The following is an 8,290-nucleotide window of genomic DNA, read 5'->3' as shown; positions in this document are numbered from 1 at the left end:
TAAAACATTACCACTGGCTGTTAGAACCTGGGTCTCTAGTTGGCCGGGGTATGTACCCTAGTCCAAGTAGGGACCACCGCTGCCGACAGGGTAGCTTGGCGCAGAGCAGGAAGGCTTAACTTCAGAGGCAATGTGTAAAGTAATTGTGCAACACACTTCTACAATGACACAGTAAAGACACTCACAAAAGGACACCACACCAGTTTATAAAAATATAAAATATCTTTATCTCAGTTTCAGGAAGGTCAATAATCTGATAACTCCAGGTTCCAGGCCTGATCAATAATAAAATGAATCCAGTTTCCAGGCAAGATCACCAATACAAATTCCACAACGCATGAGCTCTTCTCTGTAATATCTCTAAGTGTTCTCTTATGGCAGAAAGTTCACTTTGGTAGTACTCTTCAGGCAAAAGTTCACTTTAGGTAGGTTCTTATGGTCAAAATTCACTGTAGGTATGTTCTTATGGCAAAGGTTCCCTTGTAGCGTAATGAGTGTGCCTCTCACAGAAATGACGCTCCCAGCGTAAGGAATACAGCTGCCCTGGTGCTGATTGTGGTGCTAAAGTGCCCCTGCTTTGCTTCACGAAACCCTACAGGATGCGGACCCCCTCCCCGGTTGCCGTTCACTCTGTCCATGCGGGGATGCCGGTATGATCAAAGGGAGGGACGGCCTCCGATACCGCAGCTCCTCTGTGAGCCGGTTCAGGCAGTAGTGATCTGGCGTTAGGACTACCGGCACACTTCACCCCCCGCTCCCGCGCTCGCTCTCAACCGGCTCCCGGTAGTGCCACAAAGCGAGTTGGAGCGTTACCTTGGTGAGACTGGGCTGACGTCCTGCTGTGTATTCCCCCGTCAGCTCCCAGGCTCCCTTACACCCCGGCCTTCCGTCTCTGCCGGTGCCGCACGGGTGAGGAGCAAGGCAGCTCCCAGCCTCGTCTTCCTCTGGCTGCGATGAGCGTCTTGGTTGCTAGGCAACCCCCCTGCGCTGGAGCCAATCCCAGCGCGGCTCTGGTCCTGACGTCAGCGGTGCAGGGACAGAGTTCTCGGGCCCGCGGCCGTGAACACGGGGGGAGTTTCCCGTGGTGTGAACCTTGCGCCTGTGGCGGTGATCAGGGTGCCAGGGTTTCGCTAAGTTTAAATCCCGGATTCCAGGAGTGCAGCCACCGCGCCCAGCACCACGGAGGGGTGAATTCAGATCCTGCGCTCAGTCCGGGTCGGCAGTGGTGATTCTGACCACGCAGTGCTACTTCCCTACCGCGCTCCCCAGTTCAATAAAGACGGTAGTTGAGCACCTCTCCCCACGGGCCAGCGTTGGTGATTTCATGCCCATACAGCGCCCCTTGCCACAGCGCTTTGGTCCTTGCACAGCACTGTTCGGCCCCAGGCCTGCAGAGGTGGTCTCTGGGCAGTTTTGATCACAGGAGAAGTCCCACGTTTAAGCACAGCCTCAAACAAGCCACAGGGTCACGATTTCACATACAAAGTCTTCTTCAAGCAGGGCAGGCCCCGGGTGGTTCCAGATCATTGCACACAAAGTTACAGGGGCAGTTTATAGGGATAATAAGACGTTGTAGTCCTCATGGAGCAAGACAGTCCTTCTGGGGGTTGTGGAGACACTCAAGGTGTTTCTTTAGGCTTCCTTAGCAGGGCAGGATCAGCAGGCAGTAGGTCAGCTCAACAGGTTGGGGCAGCAGTTCCTTAGAGCAGTCAGCCTCCTTCCCAGTGGCAATCCTTCCTGGCGCGGCAGTCTTCACTCCAGCAGAGCTCCGTCGTGGTCCAGCAGTGTAACAAAGAAGTGAGGCCAGGACCCTCCCTTATATATCTTTCAGTCTAGGGGCTAGAAAGTGGTAGAAGTCTCTGGAAGGGTCTGGCGGTAGGGGCTTGTGGAAGAGTCCAGGGAGTTCTGGGGTGTTCCCTGCCTTCCCTGACCTAGCTGTCACAGTGACGAGAGACAGGCCGTTAAGGCTACAGTGGGCAGCCCATCACAGCTCATCCCAGGGAAGAAGGTGTGAATCACCACTCCCACCTCCCAACCCAGGCAGGCTATCAGTATGCAGAGGGGAGGGGGGAGTCTGCAGAGCCTAATCTAAGTGTAGGCAGGAAAAGGTTCCCTTTATAAAATTGGGATCCCTAGTGTAGTAGTGCCCAAACCCTATGTATCATTGGAAAGGGGTCCCCGCAACGAGTCCAACAAGACCAAACATGACAGGCTTATTAGGTCCCTGTCAGAAGTTATCCCATAAGGGGAGGTTCCCAATGTTAGCCTATGGAGGATTAAGCCTTACTGCGGTAGCAGTGGCTTGTGGCAGATATGCCAGCCTCACAAGGTTTTAGGGGAGAGCACCTGCACCTCAGCACTGTTTAGCAGTGGTGAGGCGCCCAGAGTCCTAAGTCCAACAAAAGGTAAGGTAAAAATGGGAGGCAAAAGGGCAAAAAGGTAGGGGAAGACCACCCTAAGGCTGACAGGTCCAACACGTGTCCCTCCCAGCTGAAAGTAGATGTAGATGTAGCCGTACTTGTAAAGCGCACTGATACTCCTGAGTGTCCTGGCGCTGTACTCATACCGCTAGGGAACCCTTCCTGGTTTTTCCCCATGAAATGTCCACTCCTGGGCATCCCCAGGGTGCAACCAGGCATCCCTAGCACTGTAGGGGGCCGTTGTGGAGACTAAGCAAGCTATTGCCCAGAGTTGCAGCGTGGGACCCATGCTTAGAGTAGGCACCGAGGCGAGAAATCAGGTCCGAGGAATTATGAGCCCAAGATCCACCGAGACCGAGAATTGAACCCTGGTCCCGGGCCAGACCTCTGCATCAGGGTCTGCCGCTCTAACCATTGAGCCACACTTCTCCACAAAGTGGGGAGAACTACCCAACCTCTAGGGAGTTCTCATCACTAATGCGGAAAAACCTAGAGAGACCGTCAGCATTGGCGTGGTCTACTCCGGGTCTGTGTTCCACCCTGAAGTCCATCCCCTGTAGAGAAATGGACCACCTCAACAATTTGGGATTCTCGCCCCTCATTTGCATGAGCCACCTGGGGGGCCGGTGGTCAGTCTGAATCAGAAAGTGGGAGCCAAACAAGTATGGCCTCAGCTTTTTCACAGCCCAGACCACCGCAAAGGCTTTCCTCTCTATCGCACTACACCGCTGTTCTCGGGGGAGTAGCCTCCTGGAGATGAAAGCCACTGGTTGGTCCCGTCCCTCCTCATTGAGTTGCGAAAGTACTGCCCCTATGCCATTCTCTGAGGCGTCCGTTTGGACAATGAACTCTTTGGAGAAGTCAGGGGCCCTGAGCACAGGAGCTGTGCACATGGCCTGCTTTAGAGAGTCAAAGGCTTTTTGGCAAGCTCCTGTCCAAATCCCTTTTCTAGGGTATTTCTTAGAGGTTAGCTCAGTGAAGGGGGCCACAATGGTGCCACAGCCCTTGACAAATCTGTGGTAGTACCCTGTGAGGCCTAGGAATGCCCTGACCTCAGTCTGTGTTTTGGGAGGCTCCCAGGCCAGGATGGTTTCTATCTTGGCCTGTAGGTGCAGCACCTTGGCCCCGCCTACCAAGTGTCCTAGGTAGACTACCGACCCCTGCCCTATCTGGCATTTGCTGGCTTTGATAGTCAGGCCTGCCTGCTGCAGGGCCTGAAGCACTTCCTGGAGGTGACCCAGATGGTCCTCCCAGCTGCTACCGAAGTCAGCTATGTCGTCTAGGTAGGCAGCAGAGAAGGCCTCCAAACCGGAGAGGACCTGGTTCACCAGCCGCTGTAAGGTGGCAGGAGCATTTTTCAATCCAAAGGGCATCACTCTAAACTGGTAGTGGCCCTCTGGGGTGAAAAAAGCAGACCTCTCTTTGGCTCCATCCGTTAGGGCGATCTGCCAGTACCCTGACGTGAGGTCAAATTTACTCAGGTATCGGGCAGCCCCCAGTCGGTCAATGAGCTCATCCGCCCTAGGGATAGGATGAGCATCAGTCTTGGTCACAGTGTACAGTCCTCTGTAATCCACACAGAACCTACGTTCTGGTGTGGCGCCCGGTGGGGCAGCTTTTGGTACCAGAACCACCGGACTGGACCAAGGGCTGTTGGAGGGCTCTATCACCCCCAACTCCAGCATCTTAGTGACTTCACTCTGGATGCTGGCCTTCACCTTATCTGACAGCCTGTAAGACTTGGACTTGACAGGGGGGCTGTCTCCTGTGTCCACATCATGGGTACATAGGTGGGTAATCCCAGGGATAAGGGAAAACACTGCGGAGAACTGGCCCAGGACTTGGCGGCAGTCCCTCTGTTGCTCAGGAGTCAAGGATGGGGAGAGGACCACTCCCTCCACCGATCCATCCTTCTCTTTGGAAGCAGAGAGGTCCGGGAGAGGTTCACTTTCCTCTTCCTCGGCCCCATCAGTCACCATCAGTAAGGTGAGCTCAGACCTCTCATGGTAGGGTTTGAGGCGGTTGGCGTGTAGTACCCTGTGGGGCTGCCTGGGGGTCTTAAGGTCCACCAGGTAAGTGGCCTTACCCTTCTTCTCCAATATCTCATAAGGGCCTGTTCAGTGATCCTGGAGGGCACTAAGCTCCCCAGGCTCCATGACCCACACCTTCTGTCCAGGATCTAGCTCCAAAGGGTGAGAATTCTGGTCGTACCATTCCTTCATCACTGCCTGGGTGGCCTCTAAGTTGTCAGAAGCTTGCTTCCACAACTTAGCCATTTGGCTGCGGAAGGCCAGCATGTAGCTCACTACATCTTGGGGAAGCCTCCTTGGAGTCTTCTCCTACCCATCCTTCACTAACCCGAGAGGTCCCCTAACAGGGTGACCGTACAAGAGCTCAAAGGGGCTGAAACCCACCCTCTTCTGCAGTACCTCCCTGTAGGAAAACAGCAAACAGGGCAAGAGGACATCCCACTTTTTCCTCAGGCCCTCAGGCAGACTCCTGATCATGCCCTTTAGGGTCTTGTTAAATCTTTCCACGAGACCATTGGTCTGTGGGTGGTAAGGGGTGGAAAACTTATAAGTAACCCCACACTCCTTCCACATGGCTTGCATGTAGGCAGACATAAAATTGGTGCCCCTGTCGGACACCACCTCTTTTGGGAAACCCACTCTGGTAAAAATCCCCATCAGGGCCCGGGCCACTGCAGGTGCAGTGATGGTTCTCAGAGGAAGGCCTCTGGGTACCGGGTGGCGCGGTCCACCAGAACCAGGATAAACCTGTGACCAGAAGACGTCGGTGGATGCATGGGCCCAACAATGTCGATGCCCACCCTCTCAAAGGGGGTGCTAACGACAGGCAGTGGTTCCAGGGGAGCCTTCAGCTTAGCCCCCGTTTTCCCACTAGCTTGGCAGGTCAGACAGGTCCTGCAGAATGTATCGGAGGAGACCCTCATCTGCGGCCAATAAAAATGTGGGACAAGCCTAGCAAAGGTCTTGTCTTGGCCCAAGTGTCCTGCCAAAGGGATCTCATGAGCCAATTCCAAAAGAAAGGCCCTGTAGCACTGGGGACCACTAAGGCCATTGATGACCCATGCACAGGAGCCTTGGGCTCACTGTAAAGGAGCCCATCCTCTCAGTAAATATGATACTTTACGGAGGCATTGCCTGCTGCTTGGGCTTCGGCCTGTCGCCTCATGCCCTCAAGGGTGGGGCACTCCTTCTGTGCCTGGCAAAACTCCTCCCGGGCGGGCCCTCCTTCCACCTGCCACTCTGCAGGGGTATGTAGGTCACCCAAGGGAGCAACGTCCCCCTCCCTGGACTCTGGTGCGACCTCCTCAGGTGCCCCATCCATCTCACGGGGTGGCCGCCCCGGGGCGGGCTTCCCACGCCCTCGTGTTCCTCCCTTTCTAGCAGCTGACTGGGCCATTTTCCCAGGCTCCAGCCCTGGTTGACTCGCATTCCGGGCAGCCATGGACCGTGTGGTAGCACAGATCCACTCTGGTAACCCCAGCATCTCCACATGCGCTTTGAGCTCTACCTCCTTCCAGACAGTGTGCTCAAGGTCATTCCCTAACAGACAGTCCACTGGCATGGCAGGGCTCACAGCAACTCTTAAAAGGCCTGAAACCCCTCCCCACTCAAATGGAACCTGTGCTACGGGATAGTGACCCTCCCTGTTGTCAGCCATCACAACTGGATGGAATGCATCGGGAATTATTTGCTCTGGGGACACCAGCTGACTCCTTACCATAGTCATGCTGGCACCTGTGTCCCTCAGGGCCTCCACCCCCTGACCATTGAGGGTGACCCACTGCCTATACTTAGTAGTATTGGAGGGCACGTGGACCTTAGGTACCATCTCACTGTCTCCCAGAGACACTAGGACAAGCCCTGCCCCCTCAGTCCCATTATCTAGGGACAGCTCCTCCCCCAGCGCTACACTAGCCACCCCGGGGTTTTTACCTCCAGTGTGCTGTGTTGCTCTCTTGCGACACTTGGGATCTCCCTTGTTGTGTCCAATTTCACCACACTCATAGCACCGGACTATTCTGGGCTGCTGACCTTTGTCAGGATAAGTGGGCTTCTGGTGGCTAGATTGGGGCTGAGACCCAGAACCGTTCCCTTGTGAATTATGTTGGGGGCCTTTGGAGCACTCTTTCTTTTTGTCTCCCCCTCTTTCTTCTGGTGGGAACCCTGACCACCCCTTTGGCAGTCCCCCCAAGAACCCCTGTTGGACAACCTGGTACTGACCCAGGTGTCCGCCTCCTCCGCAAGCTTCCTAGGATTGGTCAACTTGCGGTCAACCAGGTGATTGGCGCAGCTCTGGAAAACATTTTTCTAGAAGGTGCTCTCTTAAAAACAAGTCATACAACCCTTCATAGTCATGCACATTGCTGCCCCGCACCCAGCCCTCTAAAGCTTTACTAGCGTAGTCCAGGAAGTCTACCCAGTTCTGTGTGGGAAGTTTGTGGCTATTCCTAAACCTCTGCCTATACCTCTAAGGGGTCAGACCAAATCTCTTGAGCAATGCGGCTTTCATAACAGAATAGTTAGTCTGGTCTTCCTTCTCTATGTAAAGGAGGGTGTCCCTAACGTCTGGAGGTAGGTACTTATACAAACCACCCTCCCAATAACTCTCTGGCACCCCATGGGCTCTTAAAAACACCTCATAGGCTGCTAACCAATTATCAATATTATCCCCCACTTTAAAACTGGCGATCACATCTTCAGGCATAAAGACCCTGGACTCACGTGAAGCTTCCATAGGTACGCTGCCACCATTCTTATTGCTGTTGGCCCCTACTTCAAGGGCCCGGATTTCCAGTTCCTTCAGGCTGAGCTCATGGGCAAGTTCTTTTTCCCTCATAGCCAGTCGCTTTTCTTCGCGCTCTTGCTCCATGGCCCACCGTTCTCTTTCCCGTTCTTTCGCCAGCTTGGCAAGCTCCAACCTGAGCTGTCTCTCCTCCCTCCTGTTCTCCAGGTCCTCCGAAGACAGGCTCATTACTGACACGCAACTGCCTGCCCTGGAAGGTAGCCTTGTACCTGGTAACGAATGACCATTTTCCACCAAGTGCAGTAGGTCAAGACTTCCTGTGGTGTCGTGCTCTGGTCCTTGCCCATCCCCATCTCCTTCTGGCTCTCAAGGCTTTCTGAAGCTCTGCCTTCTTGGCGCTTCGCTTGAAGGGCACCCCTTTCTCCTCGCAGAATTCTTTGAGTTGTGCCACCGTGTAAGCTGCCAGGTTGGCCAGCTCGAATTCCATCTTGCTAGGTAGGACCTGAGACGTTTATAGAGAAAATCAAATGGGACTTAGGCAAGAGGACTTTTAAAAAGAGCAGCCAGTCAGGGAGAATTTAAAAAAAATTAAAATGCCACTTGGAGAGGGTAGACAAAAATTCAGTGGAATCAGGTGCAGGGTTGTGGTGTACACTGCGTCGCTGCGTAGTGTTACACAAGCACAAGTCCTATCTCACCGCTCGATCACCAATGTTAGAACCGGGGTCTCTAGTTGGCCAGGATATGTACCCTAGTCCAAGTAGGGACCACTGCTTCCAACAGGGTAGTTTGGCGCAGAGCAGGAAGGCTTAACTTCAGAGGCAATGTGTAAAGTAATTGTGCAACACACTTCTACAATGACACAGTAAAGACACTCACACCAGTTTTTTATAAAAATATAAAATATCTTTATCTAAGTATCAGGTAGGTCAATAATCAGATAACTCCAGGTTCTAGGCCTGATCAATAATAAAATGAATCCAGTTTCCAGGCAAGATCACCAATACAAATTCCACATCGCATGAGCTCTTCTCTGTAATGTCTCTAAGTGTTCTCTTATGGCAGAAAGTTCACTTTGGGAGTACTCTTCAGGCAAA

Source organism: Lissotriton helveticus, chromosome 1_1 (genome assembly GCF_964261635.1).
Source record: "Lissotriton helveticus chromosome 1_1, aLisHel1.1, whole genome shotgun sequence".
Lineage (NCBI taxonomy): Eukaryota > Metazoa > Chordata > Amphibia > Caudata > Salamandridae > Lissotriton > Lissotriton helveticus.
This window is presented reverse-complemented; position numbering follows the sequence as displayed.